Source organism: Felis catus, chromosome A1 (assembly GCF_018350175.1).
Source record: "Felis catus isolate Fca126 chromosome A1, F.catus_Fca126_mat1.0, whole genome shotgun sequence".
In the NCBI taxonomy this organism is placed as follows: domain Eukaryota; kingdom Metazoa; phylum Chordata; class Mammalia; order Carnivora; family Felidae; genus Felis; species Felis catus.
In genome coordinates, this window is record NC_058368.1 from 56,666,139 (window position 1) to 56,686,999 (window position 20,861).

The following is a 20,861-nucleotide window of genomic DNA, read 5'->3' on the forward strand; positions in this document are numbered from 1 at the left end:
TTAACTCCCTCAGAAGGAAATCCAAAAAGAACAATAAATGCAAGCCATCAGGTTTTATATATTGGTTTTAGAAATGGTGGTGACTCCTATTAAAAGTTCTGGTAGCCATAATGTGAGGGAGTAAACAAATTGCCAGTTGGCAACTGACAGTGAAAGTCAAGTTTGTTGAAAGCACTACTTCTTGCAGAGTAGTGTAGAGAAAATGTGTTTCCAGAATAACAGCAGTGACCAAGTAACAGTCTATGGTTTTGGAAGAAATAGAAGCAGAAACATTAAGGGAAGAAAGTGCGGACATGCGTCAACATTGCCCGTGTCAAACCATTACTCAGTTTTATAACCACTAGGAATATTTGGCTGCAACAAAGTACTCTGTAAATCCCATTCTTAAATCTATAAATGACCAGTTATAACCAGAATTTACCAAGATGAGAGTACAGAGCAATTCCTTTAGAAGAAGCTGAGAGGAAAAGTTGAAGTTTGATCAAATAGCATCTATGTGGGGGGGGCAATAGTGGAAGAATGAGTAAGTCACACCTTCTCAAATGCATTTCCTCCAAGCAATGGTTTCAAAAAAAATAAAGGTAAAATCTTCCTTATGGAGTTAAATGTCTCATAAATACACATCTAAATTTCTAAATACACATCTAAACATGTATGATTTCTCCCACAAAAAGTTCACAGACCCATAAAAATTCACACTGCATGTATTTTCTCCCTATGCATCATTAATGAAGATCTCTAACTTAATCTGAGGTCATCGTCATTCCCCTGAAGGTTTAAAAAGTCAGGATAGGGGCGCCTGGGTGGCGCAGTCGGTTAAGCGTCCGACTTCAGCCAGGTCACGATCTCGCGGTCCGTGAGTTTGAGCCCCGCGTCAGGCTCTGGGCTGATGGCTCAGAGCCTGGAGCCTGTTTCCGTATCTGTGTCTCCCTCTCTCTCTGCCCCTCCCCCGTTCATGCTGTGTCTCTCTGTCCCAAAAATAAATAAATGTTGAAAAAAAATTTTAAAAATAAAATAAAATAAAAAGTCAGGATAATTTAGTTGATTATTTTGGTTTGTAGTTTATTTCATTTAGTTAAATTTCATTTTCTACCAACCCTGCAGCAGTATTATCCACTGGTGATTCTCTACTAAGCATCTATTTCCAGCCCTCTCCCCTATAATAACATAATTCTGATGTTTTGCGGAATTCACTTCTTCCCCATATAATCATGTGCCTCAGAGCAGTCTTTCCCTTACCCAACTTCAAGGGTAGGGTTAAATAACTGTGTACATAGTATACAAATTGGAGGAAAGGTGTTTGATTTTTGCCTATACATTTTGAAGGAAAGTATGATATGACATTAGCCTACAGAAAACCAACATATGAGGCAAAAAATGGCCATTTGACTGAGGAAGGTGGCAGGGTGAATACAGGAGAGAAAATGTAAGCGCTATTTAAAAAGGTAAAAAAGGGCACCTGGGTGGCTCAGTCAGTTAAGCATCCAACTTCGTCATGATGTCACAGCTTATAAGTTTGAGCCCTGTATCTGTGCTGACAGTTCAGAGCCTGGAGCCTGCCTTGGAGTCTGTGTCATCCTCTCTCTCTCTGCCCCTCCCCAGATCATGCGCTCGCGCTCGCTCGCTCTCTCTCTCTCTCTCTCTCTCTCTCTCAAAAATAAATAAACATCAACATTTTTAAAAACAATAAAAATTTAAAAAGAAAGAAAAAAGGTATATTTAGCAGAAGGTGGCTAATAATCTCTCTTGCAGAGAGGCCAAGGGAAATTTCTTAGATTTTTCCCATATGATAAGAGAATAATATCCTATTAAATAATATCAAAAAGATTACCACAGGGGGGTTGAGAATACATAACTATTGTTTAGGAGATACTCATTTTGTTGATCAATAATATTGGAAGTGAGATGTGCTGAGGTGAAAATCAACAATGCAGGAATGTGGGATATTGACATAAGATATAGTAATTGTCTTGGGACACAACCACACACAGAACTCAGATAATTAGGTTGGAAGAAGAAAACAGATAGGAAGAGTCTGAGAGGTTTGTTAGCTAAACTGCAGAGAGATAAGGGAAGGGAGAAAGAAAAGGAGAGAGGAAAATTAATAGTTATAAATGAAAATTATTACCTAGAAGTAATATACAGAGTTCAAAATAGTTAAAACTGAAGAAGCTCTATTGGCTTTCTTAGTTAGAAAATGGGAAGCAAATTTCTTCTGTGTATTTAAGTAGAAGCTTTCTGAAGACAATTTTATTTTCCATCTCACAAAACGATTCTCATGGTAAATATGCTAGACATTTGGAGTAACTTTAAGTAATATGGTTGTGGGAGATGAGCACAAGGTCAATGACTTATTCCTCATGTATGTGTCAGACACTTGATGGCTTTTGGTTTTATAGTCTCAACACAGAAACGTGTTAGTCACAGAAGGGTTATCCTAGCTAGCGTCCACAAGCCTATGATGTAAACAAATGTAGAATTGCACTGATAGAAACATGTTTTGAATGCTCTGCTGAACTAGCAACAGCTGTCTTGAAGTAATGGCTTAAGGAGTTACAGGCCTCAGTTGTCAGCACTTATAGTGTTCTTCCCAGAAGCAACAACCTTTTCAAGCATTATATTGGCAGTGACACCCATACAATTAAAAAAAAACCACCTCACTAGATTCAAAATAGACAGATTGAATGATAATTTCATTCTGTATAGCTCAACTTTTTGAATTCCTAATAGAAACTGCTTTTTAAAAAAAGAATGGGTTCATTTTGGACATATGTTCACATGTTACTTTAGTGAAGATTGGTGTCTTTATTTGTGGCTTTAACCCATATTAAGTGCGACCAAGAATTGTGAGGAAAATGTATGAGTAGTTTATGCTAAGGCTCCTCAGCTTTCTCTTTAATCCAGAAAACTAGATAAGAGTTGTTCATTTACTAACTGGAGAGGATTATAAATTTGTTACCAGGGGGACACTTGGAATGAAGAGGGGAAAGACAAAAGGCAAAGGCTTGAATAGATGTGAAAATGTTAATAGTTCAGTGCTATGTTGTGCAAAGTAATGAAAACATTGAAAGTGGACAGAAAAAAGTGAGTGTTATCGTTTCTGGAAAATAATGGTATAATGCTTCATGTTCTCTAAGGACCTAATTATGAGCTATTCTGAATAGCGCACCTCAAGTATTGACAGACAGTCTGTTTATATTGGTTCCTAATTAAAGACTTTCTTCCTCACACCCCTAAAAAGGTTTAGCAAAGACATCTTTCAACACTAACAAGCATACTGTGAAGCCACATGTTGGGAGGCAAAAATAAATGAATTAAGAAAATAGAGTTTAAATATTGTCATAGGCTAGAAGAGAGACATTTCTCTTTAACTTTCAAGGAAAACAATCTTTTTATTTATCTGTCCAGGTTTCCAGTCATTTTTTTACATTTCCCATATTTTACATAAAGATCAATCATATTTTTAAACTCCCAGAACAGCATCAGTGGTGGTAATGTTTGTCAAAAAATATAATCCTGGGATAAACCTTTATGAAAACACTTTCACTCTTCAGTTTCTTTGATGAATGCATTCGGTTCAACTTGTGTGTAGAAATTCCCTAAATATTTTTATGTGTCACATGACAGTAAACAGGAAGTGGACAGATTTCTAATTGTATCTGGTTATTTCTGGTAATAATATCATGTCTTGGGAATGTTTCAAGAAGGAAAGGGAGTAACACTAACAACTGGGTGGAATATTACTAGTATAATACCTTGATTTCATGAGGGATTTAATGGCAAGGAATAGGAGTATCAACAATGGAGATACATTGCAGGGACATATACGAGCCTCAGACAAGTTCTTAACTTTATGTCAGTAGTTTTTCTGGACTTTTTAAGCATATCGTTTAACTGTCATGGAAGGAACAATTAATATATTTATATTCTCACTTTTATACAGGCCAGGATTTGAAAAGTCTGTCAGACTGCAGTGCTCTTAAAATTTTCACTACTCTAACATTTAGATCTAATGCTTCATGGAGAAAGCTCTCTCACAAAAAGTGTGATTTGGCAGACTAGCCGTTCTCCTTGGTTTCTTCTAAATGCACTAAGCCTCATTTTGTTGGTTTGGAAGAGTTCTGATTGTTTTCATGGCTGCTCTTAACCGTATCAGCCATATCAGTCTAATTCGGATCTGATTTTCAGCAAATAGTTTTTTAGCTTTGTATATCCTTCATATTCTGCTGTATTCCTTTGTATTGCTCTTGTTTTCTGGTTTTTAATTGCTTAATTACTCATAACAATGAGCATCATTCCACCTATTTAACCATATTTTTGCAGAATTTACCTTGTTCTTTTAAACATCACAAAATATTATAAAAATATAGTAATATTTAAAAGCTGCAACACATTAATGGTTTCCTAGGGTATAAGCTAAAATATTCGTAAAGATTCTCAATATATAGATCATTCCGAACTAGACAATAGAAGAAAACATTTATAGATTTTCTTGGGCGGGGGGCAGAAAGGCATATTGCAGACAGATATTCCCAGTGTTAAAGCCTATATTTAGGTGATGAATAATTTTCACCAGATTATTATGTGTTCTAAAAAAAAGACAAAATCCAGAGCTATCCACCTGTGGAATTCAATCATTTAAAATACAGCAAAGTTCTCTGCTCCTCACTGCAAATGTCTTTCCAGGGTGATTTTACTGTGGTGACATTTGGCTGAAATGAGACCATTGGGATCCAAACATACTCCCAAATGTGAGTAAAATTTTTGCTTTCAAAATGTTAACGTGTTTTCCAGCTCTTTCGTATCATTCATACTGAAAATGAAAGCACAGTTTTCTTGATATTTCTGCCAACAGGACCTAATTTTAAGTATTTAATTTTCTGAATGTACGTTACCCTTCTAATGTAAGCGTAGAATTAGAATCATAGAAAAAAATGGCTTAAAAAGCCTTTGAGAGTTCACCAAATTTATCTGCCTGTTTCAAATTATTTGGCCTCCTCACCAATCTGGGCATATATTTATTTACATTCTCTTAAGGGAAACATCTCCAGAGAAGAATATTACATAAGCAAACAAAATCCCCAAAGAACAATCCCTGAGAAGTTTCTGTAATTCCTCTTTTTAAACTTCTCTCCCCCTCCCTCCTTTCCTCCACACCTGCCTCTCTCTCTCTTTCTCACATGCACACACACACTCAAACACACACACACACACACACACACACACACACACACACACACAGTAACCTTTTCTAAGATGTGTTCTGATACTTCCTTTCCTTTCTTTTCTCTTCATGTTTCTCTCTTCTCTCCTCACATTAATGAGGTATAGTAACAGTACAGTTTGAAAATTACATCTTTAAGACACTGACGATGATTTGGTAATTTATAGAGACACACACGCACACACACACACTCCCACATTTCAGTGAGTCTAATAGCTTTATGCCAATTGCCATCTTTATAGCTAACATGATTACACTTGATGAAAAATGCTCACCTATAAGCAGCCAGACCTCAAAAAGCAAAAAGGACTTCCCTTTATTCATTCCTTCTGTACGTGTTAGTACCTTATTTTTTTCAGGTTGGTTTTAAAGAGTAGCGTTGGACAAGGCTGATATTGAATATGTCTTTAACCTCAAAATACATGTACAGTATATTGTTTTCTCTTTAAATCTGTGTTATTACTCTTGGTTAATTCAGAATTTGCTCCTCTGAAATCAAGAAAATAAGTGATTAAAAGCTGACATATTATAAACTATATATTTCTGTGCATTTGTTTTAACTTACTAGTTTTGCTAGAATTGCCAGAGTTGAGAGATATGAAGAAGACAAATGCAGTGGTGTTTTGATTGAAAATTTATCATTTGAGCGCATACAACTAAAATAAATTATGTCCTTAAAAGTGTTGCATTCTTTTGGAAATGATACCATGGTAGAATGGTAATTCAAACACGTGAATAATATTCATGGACTAGGCAGTAAAGTTATTTATTTTTCATAGTTCTTTCTTTACCTTGACCTATGTTTAATATTTAAGAATTATTTTTTTGCCAACATTATAATATTACCTTCCTTCTTTATAGAGATAGAGATTAAATTTATCAATTAGAAATCCCCATCCTGTATTTCCTAGAAGAATGATAACCTTATTAGAAGAATATAATGCATTTGAATTGACTTGAATATAATTAAATTTAACTGCAGCCTGTGGTTTTTTTTTCCTTTAAACAAACACTTACAAACGGAAAATTATGTGAAAGGAAAACATTTGTGTATGGTTGTTTCTGTACCATGATCTCTGAAATGTGATTTGAAACTCCATAGTGCAATTTATTCAATCTAAGCAAAAGTAACTATTTATGGTTTAAGAAATGGACTATTTATTTTTGCCACTGTTCAAAGATTATTTATTTAAGTTATAAATTAATCAAAACTGTCTTTGAGAATATTCACCTTCATTTTTATAAATTAGTTTCCTAAAATAGTGCAAATGTACAAGCAAAAACATTTCTAATTTCTTGTAAAATAAAAATTCATTCAGTACTTACGGAGTTAAGTTTGAGTTTTACCAATAAGATGATTATCTTAGTAATAATTTTCTCATGGACAATAACTCCAAAGAGAATGACATAATTTGACTGCTTAAACATTTTTGAAACATATGAACTTTTAATGTTGGGATGCATTTTTCTTTGTATGTATATTATACTTTCTGTGAAACATGAAACACAAAGATTATACTTGCCACATATTATATCTAATCATCTTTTTCTCAGATTAATTACATAATGAATCAGATACAGTAAATTAAAATATACTGAAAAAAATAAAAATAGAATTAAACTCTACTTTTAAAAAAGTTGCACAGCACAGACAGCAGTGACAGATCTTCCCCAACCCTTAGGCAGATGGAACAGGGATGATGGTACTTTTTAAAAAAAAATTATTTATTTAAATTCAAGTTAGTTAACATAGCATATAGTATTAGTTTCAGGAGTAAAACCTAGTGATTCATCAATTGCATATAATACCCAGTGCTCATCCCAACAAATGCCCTCCTTAATGCACATCACGCATTCTTATCCCCTGCCCACCTCCCTTTCAGCAACCCTCAGTTCTCTGTATTTAAGAGTCTCTTATGGTTTGCCTCCCTCCCTGTTTTTATCTTATTTTTCCTTCACTTACTCTATGTTCATCTGTTTTGTTTCTTAAATTCCACATAGGAGTGAAATCATATGATAATCTTTCTCTCACTGACTTATTTCACTTAGCATATATACTCTAGTTCTAACCATGTTGTTGCACATGGCAAGATTTCATTCTTTTTGGTCACCCAGTAATATTCCATTGTGTGTGTGTATGTATGTGTGTGTGTATATATATGTTTTTTATGGGATGGTGTATTTTTATTTTGTATTGCCCTTTCTGGTTTTCCTTACACGCATGTTGATGAACTACAGGAAGGAGGTCACAAGAAAGACTGAGCAGCCAGTACTTTGAATCCTGTCACTAAAGAAATGTGCCTGCTTGCCACTCTTGTTCTCACTCACTTTGCCTATTTCCAATTTTGTGTCCAGTTTCCACAGACGATGGGGCTGCCCTCCCCCCAGCAAACCCAGCTTGATTCCATGCTTGTCTTGAGTAGTAGTTTTGCTCAGTAGGTCTTGTCCCAGCTTCCTACACACATGCTCTCTGATGGAAAGGTGCCTATGTTATTCCTAGATGAAGCTCTTTGGGATACTTTCCCTAGCTTCCCTGCTGATCCAAGGTCACCCAGCACAGTGGGTTGGGTGAAAAGAGCCCTGACACTGCCTTTTGAGGAGCAAGCTTGGAAGGTGGGGGCTTCTTTCCCCCCACTGTCACCTTCTGCCTCATCAGGTCCTTAGCAGCTGGGCCAGTGTCCTCACAGGTCTTAGGGCCACCTACTCTATCGTTTTGTACAGGTTAAACTCTAGGGTCTCCATTTATGGTCATTTTGTCTGAATCTCTACCTCACTCTTTAATGATACCAGCTGTTTTCAGCCATTTTCCGTAATGTTGCTGACGGACTATGTGGGGAGAGGAAGGAAAGATAAATCTATAAATATATTTTTTGAAGTAAAATCTTTAATAAAGTGTTGCTTTTCTTTGAAGAGAATAACTCTGTTTTAAAAAAAATTATAAAGCTTTCTTTATGTAACTAATTTTTACAATTGTTGCTCAGGTTCAGTCTGCTATTGTTTTCCTCCATTTGTATTCTTACTCACAAAGGCTTGCTGTGCCTTTGCCTTCGTTTAATCTTTTGATGTCTAGTTTAATCCTTACCATTCCCTTGCTGCTTCCGCCTACATTGATCTCTCTTTTGCTAGTCTCTTATAGCACTGGCTGATTAATTGTGTGTTACTGTCTTTCAATATATGTTGTAATTAGCTAAGCTAAGGTAAGAATCATTAGAAAATAAGTCAATCTGAAATATAATGACATTTTTATTTTTCATTTTATTTTGCATAAATTTTCCTCTTCTCACTCAAATTTTTCACTATTATTATTGTTAAATGTTAAGGCTCACTGTTATGAGCCTTTAATTAGGAAACTTCCCCCAAAGCTAATATTAGTCAATATTAGAACACATGGTGCTTCTTGAACTTTGGCATCAAAAAAATTAATAATTTACCCTGAATGACATCTCTAGTCATCATTAGGCAGGGAATTTCTAGTTTTATTGCTCTCTGTGTGAATTGTGGCAATGAACTACTAAATCACGGTCACCTCAGGTTATATGTCTTCTTCTTTTTATTTTTTTTCTTTAGAACAACACATTAAGCAACTCAATTCAAATTATGTGTCATTCTAATTGGAACTGGAGAGCAATTAACTTTTGTGTGGCAAAATGTCAAGTAGTTTTTTTTTTTAACTCATCAAAAGGAATACTTCAAGAGAAGTCTATAGTTTCATATAAATTACAATTGTTGCTACCATTGCTCTCTGTTTCAATTAGTTTGTGAACTACTTTAAGTATGGCTAAGGATAACAACTAGGAAATTGAAGAAGCAACAACTGTGTTTTGCCTTTTGGCATGACATCACTTCTTAAGACTCCAAATCAGTGCAAATTCTGATTCAAGTAAATAGATTTTCCCAGTTTTATAAAAAAAGAAACTATAACATGCCCAAGTTGTATATCTTTTTCGCCTCAGTCCGATATCCCCAAATTTATATTAATGAAATCTACTTATGTGGTTGCCCACATAATTGTGGTTCATAAACCAGCACAATAAATCTAAAACAGAAGAACTAAATAACAGACAAGAAATTGAATAAGCAAGATATATATTATCTTTCTCCACTTCATAATTGAATATATTCCCTAGATCCATGTAAATTATAATTCAAAGTAATCTTTTACAAAACTATAGAACTTTTTCTTTTTTTCTTCCCTTTTCTTCTTTCTTTCTTTCTTTCTTTCTTTTTCTTTCTTTCTTTCTTTCTTTCTTTCTTTCTTTCTTTCTTTCTTTCTTTTCTCCTTTCTCTTTCTGCTTATGCTTATGTTCCTATTACAGTATAATATTAAAAACTTCTGATTTATTTAATTTAGTGACAAAGTGGAGAAATGCGATGAAAAATATATTTCCTAATAGACCCAAATATTTTTAGTTCCTCTGTGAAAGAAAGCCAAATTTGGATAAACCTGTGTTCAATAATTAGTGTTTCTGTACTTTATCTCTTGGAAATGATTTAGATGTTAAATGAATATACATCACTTAACTTATCTCAGTGTAACTTTAATGGTTCAACTTACCAAAAAGATTTCAGAAACGATGTTTAAATAGATATACTATAAAGCATAATCATTGTTGACTAGTTCATTTATAAACTTTATCCACTTATATCTATTTATATACTTAATCATAGCAATCATGTTTAGATTATTCATGGAAATTTCATAAGACCTTATACAGGCATCATCTTAACTTAATCTTTCTTGCTGATAAATTCTGTAACAGAGGTAATAAGAGCTTATTTGACTTCTAGTAAACCTAGGTAGAATAAAAGCTGTATGGCCACATTATATTTAGTGATGATGACTCTAAAGACATTCCTGGTTTAATTAAACCAACAAATTTAAACCAGCTTTTATTTACTGAAAATTATTCTAGCGTGCCTGAGTGGTTCAGTCAGTTAAGCATCGACTGTTGATTTCAGTTCAGGTCATGATCTCATGGTTCCTGAGCTCAAGCCCCTCATTGGGCTCTGTGCTGACAGTGCAAAGCCTGCTTGGGATTCTCTCTCTCCCTCTCTCTCTGCCTGTCTTCTGCTTGTGCTCTCTGTTCTCAAAATAAAAAAATAAATGAACTTAAAAAAATATTACCCCAGATCACATGAATTTGAAAAATATCTGAGTTAGTGTTTATATTTCTAAGACTATGTTTAATTTATATAAATGCTTAATTTTCTTTAAGCAAAGTAAATAGAGCTCTCTACAAATTAATTTCAGCAGTGCCATCCAGAGGTGGAACAATATCACACGTTTATAACATACATCCATAGACATAGATAAGCATGCAAATACAAACAGAAATCTTACAGTTTTGGGGAGTCTTGGTGGCTCAGTCAGTTCCGTGTCCGACTTTGGCTCAGGTTATGATCTCACAGTCCATGAGTTCAAGCCCTACATTGGGCTCTGTGCTGACAGCTCAGAGCCTGTTGCCTGCTTCAGATTCTGTCTCCCAATCTCTCTGCCCCTCCCCCACTCAAACTCTGTCTCTCTCTCAAAAATAAAGTAAAAACATAAAAAAAATTAGAAATCGTATGGTTTTTGTTTTAAAAACTTAGCCATGACACAAATGTTATAATGCAAAACTCGCTAGTTGATAAAAGAACAGTTTGATCCAGATTATGTTTCTGGCAATGGAATAAGTTAAGGTTAACTCATAAGATACCTTATAGTTTTGGGGTGCCTGGCTGACTCAGTTGGTTAAGCGTCTAACTCTTGGGTTCAGCTCATGTCATGATCTCATTGTTTGTGGGTTCATACCCCTGCATCAGGCTCTGCACTGACTAGGGCAGAGACTGCTTGGGATTCTCTCTCTGCACCTTCCATCCTCTCTCTCTGTCTCTCTCTCAAGATAAACAAATAAACTTTAAAAAAAAAAGCTTAAATGTTTTACTATTATTTATGGAGAAGACTTTTATGATTTCTTTCATTTGCCTAGCTTCCAAATAGACTCTTCTTTTTGTTCCCTTTGGTAAGAATTAGCTAATTTCCCGGAGAGGACCAGGAAGAACATTTATGTCTCAAAGGCACAGAGAAAGCATACAAGTTCTTCCAAGAAGGACTTTTGTTTTCAAAGGCCAGAATTTTTGCAGTACCTGCAAGCCTTCTGAAATGAATAGGGGAAGTTTGAGAATTGGTAAAAAGGATAAGTATTTTTTTTATTTTTTGATTATTTTTGTTTCCATTGTTGTAAAGACTCAATTTATAAGACAAGTTGTACAGGTTGTTCTCAGTTTGTAAGAGTGTTTGTAATTCCTCAAAGATTGGATTATAACCTGAATGATATCAAGGGTCACCAAACAAATATATTATCTTCAATTTCCTTATTTGTCTCAGGAGAAGATCTTTAACTAAAATAGAAATCAAAATATTTCCATGTTCTAGATTTAGAATTGTTTGTCTTTGAAATGTTTTCTTTCCCTCTGGGTACATAATTTCATTGTAGCCAGGGAAAAAGACCTAAAATGTTTCTATCAGGCTCTGAATATCAACTTACAACTTGGCCAACTTCTGACCATAGAGTTACTTAAAAAAAAATCCTTTTAAGTGTCTTGTCAAGTTTTAGCAAAGACAAACAGTAAATATCCCTAGAAGTATTGAATGACACCTTAGATGCAAGAGGCATCCCCAAAGAGGATGCAAAAAGTACTACCCTCCCAAGTTCCAGAACCACTCTCAAAAATTGTCAAAAGAAAGAAAAGCAGACAATTCTGAGAGCTGCCAACAATCAGTCAAATTCTAGCTTCGAGTGAAGTGCAATATGCATTTCTGTTGGCCATATCTAGCTGCAAGTGGAGTTGAACCCACATTTCTGTCTGATTATATCTTTGGGCCCCCAAACTGATGGTTCAGTTGCCTGAATATACAAGAACTGACAACCCATGTGTCCAGGCAGGCAGAAAACCAAGTCAAATTCTCAGGATACAAAATAAAACAAACAAGAAGGTAGTAACTGTCCCTGGGAGAGAAATAATCAGCAACAAATGGGCACCTCAGAACCATAACTCACAAGAGTCTAGATGCAGAAAGGAAAGGATAACATGAAATTTTACCTTCCTTTCTCTATCAGGCACTACAGATATCAAGGGAATTGACTTTAGTAAGAATTCTCTCACTTTACTGGCTTCTGCCAGTTTTCCCAGGATCCTTTCTGTAAGCTCTGAAGTGAGTAGGGTTTAAAGAAGACAGTTTGGGTCTGATATCTAATAGAAATTGTCAAAGTTTTTTGTGATTTTTACTTTTAGTTTCCTGTTGATTATTTAAGAGAATAAGTGGTAGCAGTTACCAGAGAATTCCTCAGAGTCCTATCAATCCTCGGAAGGGCCCATATGGGGGCCTCCTTTGAGGGTAGATGTGGGTGCATTCAATTTGGTGTCAAATGACTTGAAAAAATCTTGGAGGATAATCTTCTTTACCAGTGTTCATGTTGACTGCAAATGAGACCCTGATTCTGGGGTCAGTGTTTTGATTATGACCCCTAGGAGGGTGCAGAGAGGGAGGCCCACATATTTTAGGTTTCTGGCCTTGGAGCTGTTGTAGTTGTAGGGCACTAACTTAGGGGACTTTTATTTATGGCCTTGTAGTCTCTTCAGAGTAAAGAAATAATTCAGGTAATTGTAATCTTGTCAGAGTGAAGAGACAATTCAGGTAAGGATTAATAGACTGTGAGTACTCAGGTTAAGGATAAAGGGGAATAGTAGAACTCACATCAGTCTTATAGTCTTTTGTTTTAGGTAGTACTTTGTGTATTTGATATTTCATTAGCTTTTGTAATAAATATTTTAATAAAGCTATTTTGGAATCTTGAAAACTTTTGGAGCCTTCTGCATGCCAATTAAAATAAGTGTCCCATTTTGTTTGATTTGAAAACCTTGCTTTCAAGTGAACTTCTCAAGTGAATGATCTTTTCTAATTGAAACATTCTCTATCATCACCATTGTTTTAGTAAGATTTTACCATTTTTATAGATATCTACAGCTTCTAGGGTCACAGTTGTTAAACTGTGATAAGCAGGTATGCTGAAAGGTTGAGCATTCAATTCATTAAAACTGAGGGTCTCATCTCTTTAACTAAATCTTTGGATCTCTTGGAGCCAGAATAATATCTAAGATGATGTGCCATTGTGATGAGGATTTTGTGGCATTTAAAAGTGTATCTTATTGCACAGAATAAATTTTCTTGAGATTGGTGGGTGACCCATTGTAAATCTAACTCATTTCATGACCAACTTATCCTAGCATGGGGTGTAGGAGTTAGGTCGAGAGCATTCTCACAGTTTTTAAGTGCTTGACCCATGTCCACCAAGTTTGCAGTTTTGGCTTCCAAGATTCCCATTAGCAATAGATTTATTATTCCTTTCACTTGAGGATTTCTTTCTAGTGGCAGATACCATATTGACTTTTAGTAGTCTGACTTGTGCCTACTTAGATTTTGATTTTGATGGTCAAAACAGTCTGATATTTTTTTGTATTAATGTATTTCCCCAGGTCCCCCAGCAGCTTATGCTGTGCGCTTAACACAGCATAAGCTTTGTGAGTCCTTGAGGCTTTGTGAGTCCTGTAACAACTGCCATGCACTATGGACATTGGAATTCCTTCTTCTTGTGTCCTCTAGTGGTTGCAACCCATGTGGGCTCCCAGTGTAACCACCTTGCAGGTTCCAGAAACTTTTCTGGGAATTTTATTAAACCCCAGACCCTTCCCAGGACCCCAGAACTTTTCTGGGAATAATATATATATTTCATATATAGTTTTATATAGTTTACATATATATATAGTTTATATATATAGCTTATATGTATAGTTTATATATGTATAGTTTATATATCTAGTTTATATATATATGTAACTTTATGTATATACATATATAACTTTATATATATGTATATATAAAGCTATACATATATATAAAGTTATATATATAAAGTTATATAAACTTTAAATATGTATAAATATTATCTATATATTTGTGTGTGTATAGGCACCTTTCCTATGTGTCTCCTCCTGAAGGCCATTAGTGGTCAGCTTCGGACCCCATTTCTCATCTCCAAAAACTGTTAAAAATGATTAAAGAAGACAGTTCAGGTGATTCAAAGAAACTTTATTTAATACTTTATTACGTGAATAGTCTCTTTTCACAGACTTCCAAATGGGGCAGTAGGCAGGAAGCTCTTTTATAGGATAAAGAAAAAAGAACAGGAAGAGAAAAATAGTAAAACAAAACAAAACAAAACAAAGAAAACTATTTTCTTGGGCCATATATATAGTCAACCTTGTTTGGAATAAGAAGACCCAGTGTTGGTTTGGCATTTGGGGATTGGCTGTTTGACTGTGTTCATGGTCAAGTGCAGCATTTACAGCGTCATCTAAATTATCTAAGTTTCAATTTGATGACATGGCACCACCAGCAGTAGTGACTCCACCTTGGGCTTAGACAGTTATTTTGACATATTTGATAATCTGGAGAAAAGTTTTGATTTAAAATCAAATATGTGAATATGAAAAATAGAATATGTAGCCTTATTATATTGATATACGAAGAGACACAATTGTTGATGACTTATTACAGGGTAACACCATGTAAGTATTATAGAAAAGCCAAAGTCGGAAGAATATGCTTCAATTCTGTGGTTAGTGTTCTTTCATATTTTTAATAAAGCTATTCACATTGTTATTTTATTAAGTTATTTTGTTTGGAAAATGTGTTTTTTAGCTATTAGTCCAATTTAATTTATTTTTCATTATAATTATACCTGTTTTGATCCAGTAAATAGGTAAACATTTTGAGACATAATGTAATCCATTTACTTAAAAAGAAGTAAGGAAAATCTTCCATTGATTTATTCAATGTATATACATTGATCACTGATTTGGGGCAAATTATCTGGAAGGGTTAACAGTCAACCAAAAGTTTAGGCCCTCATCCCTAACAGGATGGATAGATATTTAACAATAAATTAAACAGTTTATGTATTAATTACATGTGTGGTGTGGTATTTAATAAAAGAAGTTCAGGTATATAAAATAGTGTATAATAAGGATCTGAAGTTGTCCTGATGGTCAGTAAAAAGTTCCCTGAAGTACAGTTTTAGTTGAGAGCTCAAAAATATTGGGGCAGGCACGAGGCTGCATGTAAAACAATACAGGAAGAAGAAATGTGAGGAGGGGCGCCTGGGTGGCTAGTCAGTTGAGCGTCCGACTTCAGCTTGGGTCATGATCTCTCAGTTGACGAGTTCGAGCCCTGCATCGGGCTCTGTGCTGACAGCTCAGAGCCTGGAGCCTGCTTCTGATTCTGTGTCTCCCTCTTTCTCTGCCTCTCCCCAGCTCATGCTCTGTCTCTCTCTCTCTCTGCTCAAAAATAAAAATAAACATTAAAGATAAAAATAAAAAAAAAGAAATGTGAGGACAAAATACCTGAGGGAGGAAAATACTGCATCCATTACAGGAATTGAAAAAAAGGCAATAGGGTGGTTGAAAGTCTATAAATTACTGATAGATTGATGCTGGAATAGAAGAGAAGGAGAAGCCAATTATTTAGGGAATTGTAAGCCAGGTTAGTAATTTGTCTCTTTATGTTAAGAACGATGAACAGAAAACATCTAAAGGTTCATATTTATCAGAATTTTTCTTGAGGCACTTCTGTCTTATCTACACTTAAACTAAATTAGACATTAAGGGGAATTTATTGATTCACATTACTGAAAAATCTATGATTCCTACGTGACTATGAAAGACTGAATTACACAACTGGACAATAGATAGACCATATGCAAAATAAAACTGACCCACAGTCTGCAGCAATCTGCCCAGTAAACCAACCCATCACCTGTAGTAACCAGCCCAGGAAGTCAGCCTGCCGTAAATCAGACTAGCAGGAGGCCAGATTGCTATCTCTACTGCTAATCCAGTAATCCTATAATAATTAGCCCAAAATGGTGAGGACTTGATGAATCACTAGAAGTTTCCCTAATTGTTGTCGCCATGTGCAATTTAGGACTGACCACAGAAAGCCAAATGTGCACCTCTAACCATTCCAATTAGCCGATCTACAATTGCTTCTTTCAGCATCCTCCAGTCAGAACAAACCTAAAGATTTCCCTTCCTTCCAATATGAAGTTGTCTCACTTCATTGCCTGCCTTTGAGTCTCTGCCAGAGCTCAAGTGATGGTGACTGACTTCCTTGCTATAGCAAATCTGAGTAAATAGCTTTTGCTTGCTCTTATTTGGCTGACCTTAATTTATTTTCACCTGGATTCAGGTACTGACAGAACTGACAGTAATCTCCCTTTTTGTTCTCTCCTTATTTTTCCATCTCTCTGGTCAACTTTCTTCTACTTTCACAAGACCAAGCTGTCCACAAACAAGCTAGTATCAAGGCTAATATCACCCTACAGATACAAATCACAGATAAACACTAATTATTTATCTAAAGACAGACACAAAAACATGTCCAGGGTGATCACAGTCTCATTTTAGCACACAGGTCCATTCCTGAACCAACAATAGTTTCCAAGCAGGTGATTTGTTACTGGGGTTCATAAGGTTACTTCTGTGTTGGATTACTATAGGAAATAAAATGATGCCTGGTTTCATTTGAATTTTAAGTAAACAACAAACACTTTTTATAAATGCAAGTGTGACTTGGGGCACCTGGGTGGCTCAATTGGTTTGAGTGTCCAACTTTGGCTCAGGTCATGATCTTGCATTTGTGGGTTTTCAGCCCCACGTTGGGCTCTGTGCTGACAACTCAGAGCCTGGAGCTTGCTTTGGATTCTGTACCTCCCTCTATCTCTGTCCCTCCCTTGCTCATGTTCTGTCTCTCAAAAAATAAAATAAAACATTAAAAAATTAAAAAAAATAAATTCAAGCATGACTCATGAAATAACTATGAAAAATAATTTTTGTTTACCTCAAATTCAAATTACACTTGGCATCCTGTATATATTACAGCAACCCTACTCATATGGCATGAGAGGCAAAGCTGTCATTAACTCATGTACCAGACTATGAAGTTGTTCAGGGACAAATTCAGAAAGGAAAGGTGTTAAGCTGAAGAACAGTATTATGTCATTACTTTTTTAAAACAAGAGAAAGAGAAATTCAGATTTGAAATTTGAAGGAATAAGCCTGGTTGCTATGTTCAGAGAAACTAGAGGAAATAAGGGAGAATATAGAATACTAATGGCAAACTATTGAAACAGGCAAGATAAAATGTAGGTGGTTTTAACTGGAATGATGTCACAGGGATGATGACAAATATATCAGGCAAGTGGGATAGTAGAATCAATAGCAATTTGTAATTGTTACTTATTAATTAAAATGAACAAATTTAATAAGATTACAATTAAACTGTTAGAATTTAAGGGAACTTAGCAAGTATCCTGGATGCAAGGTCACCGTGCAATTTCAATTTTATTTTTAAAAAGCAAGTATAAACAATTCAAAAATGTAGTTTAAAAATGTGACATGTAGAGTCACACCATAATCACAACATCGCTAAAAATAAATCAAAATTTGGGTAAGATTTCTTTACAGAAAGATACAAAGCTTTTGAGAGTAGATAGAAAATGCCAAACTAAAATGCAGACACACATCCTATTTGTTGATTAGCAGCATTAATATTATAAAGTTGATATCTGTCCCCTCCTGAAATTATGATGCAACCCCAATCAAAATTTAAGCAGGTGTTTTTGTGAAAATGTACAAGTTGGTTCTTAAAAAATATGGAAATACAAGAGCCAAATATAGCGAAGGCAATCTTGAAAAAGTACACAGTGGTTGAATGTACTCTGCTGGATTTTAATACATGTATTAAAGTTAAAGTAGTTCAGAGAATTGGTATTGACACAAGAATAAACAAATAGATCGATGAAACAGAATAGAGTCCTGAAATGGAACCAAGTACATATGGCTGTATTATTTAAAATGAGCTAGCCTTGCAGAATCGTTAGGATTATTCTTTTCAATAAAATGTTCTGGTCCAATAAATGTTCAATAAAGGATATCCATATGAAAAGCATGTAAAAACTGACATTTGGTTTACCACAAAATAAAAAACAGTAAGCTGGTCTTTAGATTTATATGTGAAACCAAAAGAAATAAAATATGTGGATGATAATGTATGAAGACACATTAATTATATTCATGGTAAGAAATTAAATAGGACACAAAAAATACCAAACATGACATGATTGTTCAACCTATTAAAATTAAAAATATTTAAAATCAAAAGATACCATTAGCATAATGAAAAGATAAGTTGTAGAGTGAGAGAAGATATTTGCAACACATATATATAACCAACAAGAGGCTTATGTCTACTATATATTTTTTATTTTTTTATTATTTCTTTAATGTTTATTTATTTTAGAGAGCAGAGTGTGAGTGGTGGAGGGGCAGAGACAAAGAGAGACACAGAATCCAAAGCAGGCCCCAGGCTCTGAGCTGTCAGCACAGAACCCAAAGCGGGGCTTGAACCCACGAACTGTGAGATCATGACCTGAGCCGAAGTCAGATGCTTAACTGACTGAGCCACCTAAGCGCCCCAAATGCTAATGTATTTTTAAAAGAATCCCTATATGAAAGAATTCATACATAAAAGGTAGAGAACAAATAGAAAAAAGATAGATGTTAAGCAATCACTCTGCAAAGATAATATCCTAGTGGCCAATAAAAATATGAAAAGATAACCATTCTCATTTGTTGTGAGTGAAAAACAATTTAGTCACACTGAGATACCAGAATAGATACAGTTTTATAAAGTTAACAATCTTAAATTTTGGCATGGATTTGCAGTAACTGGCATTCTCAAACACTGCTGGTGGGAGTATACATTGGTACAAATGTAACTGGTACAAAAAAGAAATGTTATTGTTGCCTACTAGAATTGAAAATGCAAATTTATTATGACTCATCAATTTTACTCTTATTTATAACCAACAGAAATCCATGTAAAGTTGCAATAAAAGACATTCACAAACATATTTATGGAAGTGTTATTTATAATAATCCATAATGTGGAATAACTAAAATGTTCATCATATGGAAATTGACATTACATTTTATATATTCATTTCATATATATGTGTATATGTATATACATGCACACACATTATGTAGATAGTACTATGTTTACTAGGTTTATATAGTTCATTTTAGGCAATGAAAAAAAGTGCTCCTACACACATACATACCCACACTTACACAGGTGCATGTCATAACTAAAAAGAATTAAATAAACCCTACCCACAAACATATTTATATAATTCAACTACATACAAGTGAAAAACAGCCCAGATTAGGCTATGATGATAGAATTCAGGATAGTGAGAAATAAGGATCAAGGAATGTTCCAGTACTTGTCATCTTAATCCAGTTATTTGTTGCTACATAGTAAACGTGGCTCAAGGTGCCTCTTATTTTTTTCATAATTTTTTGGGTCAGGAGTTCAGAAATGACTTGAGTAGGTGGTGCAACTTTCACTGACATGGCCTCCGCAGGGTTGGCTAGGGATGGAAGGTTTACTTTTCAATTGATTGCTTTACTCAGTTTTCTTTGGGCCCATCCCCACTCCCATTAAGTCTCATTCTCCAGGGTTTTATTACATGGCTTTGACTTGTCATAATATGCATGTGTCAGAATTGTCAGACTTTTTACATGATAGCTGGCCTCCAAGAATAAGTCTTCGAAAAGATTAAAGCTGTAAGCTGCAGCTCTCTTAAGGCCTTGTGCAGAAGCTGACGCCAGCTTTATTTCTGCCATATAATATTGGCCAAAGTAATGATAGAGACCTCCCAATCTAAAAGAAAAGAGACATTTAATGGAAGAAGAAGAAAGAAAGTGTATTCCTTTGCATCCGCCACAGGCAGCAACAATTGGGAAGAAGCTTAAAAGACGTTTATGGAATGCAATTAGTATTTCATTTCTTTGTTGGAGTAATAGTTACATAGGTTTGTTCAATTTGTTTTAAATCATCAAGCTATAAGCTTAAACTCTGTTTTGCATATATATGCTGTATTGTTTTAAAAGTTTTTTAAAAAAGAACAGGTGCTAGCTGAAGTTATTTTTAATGATAAAATATTAGATGGAAAACTTATTTGGGTTAAAATACTAATTTTAAGGATGATGTAATAAGAGATTAAACTATTAAAATGAAAATTTGAACTATTAATGAATATTTGATGCCTCCAATATCATAGACATTTTTAATAGTTAGATATTTTATTTTTTAAAAAAAAATTTTTTCAACGTTTATTTATTTTTGGGACAGAGAGAGACAGAGCATAAACGGGGGAGGGGCAGAGAGAGAGGGAGACACAGAATCGGAAACAGGCTCCAGGCTCTGAGCCATCAGCCCAGAGCCTGACGCGGGGCTCGAACTAACGGACCGCGAGATCGTGACCTGGCTGAAGTCGGACGCTCAATCGACTGCACCACCCAGGCGCCCCAATAGTTAGATATTTTAAAGATACAGGAGGAAGAGAGAAAGGCATAGAGAGAGAGAAACAAGAAACAGAGAGAATGAAATTATAAAAATAACAAAAAATCTGGAAAACATGGATTCCAGGATCAAATAGGAGATGAGAATTCATTCCTGAATATCAGGTAT

At 34.9% G+C, this 20,861-nt stretch overlaps 1 long non-coding RNA gene across 1 annotated transcript in view; it reads left to right on the forward strand.

The window, feature by feature from the left end:
- The window catches only part of LOC101091991, a 131,849-nt gene that overhangs the window by 58,246 nt on the left and 52,742 nt on the right, over positions 1 to 20,861 (forward strand). Inside the window, exon 3 of the long non-coding RNA XR_006595952.1 lies at positions 4,687 to 4,751. This is a non-coding gene — a long non-coding RNA (uncharacterized LOC101091991). The remainder of the gene's footprint in view (positions 1 to 4,686; positions 4,752 to 20,861) is intronic.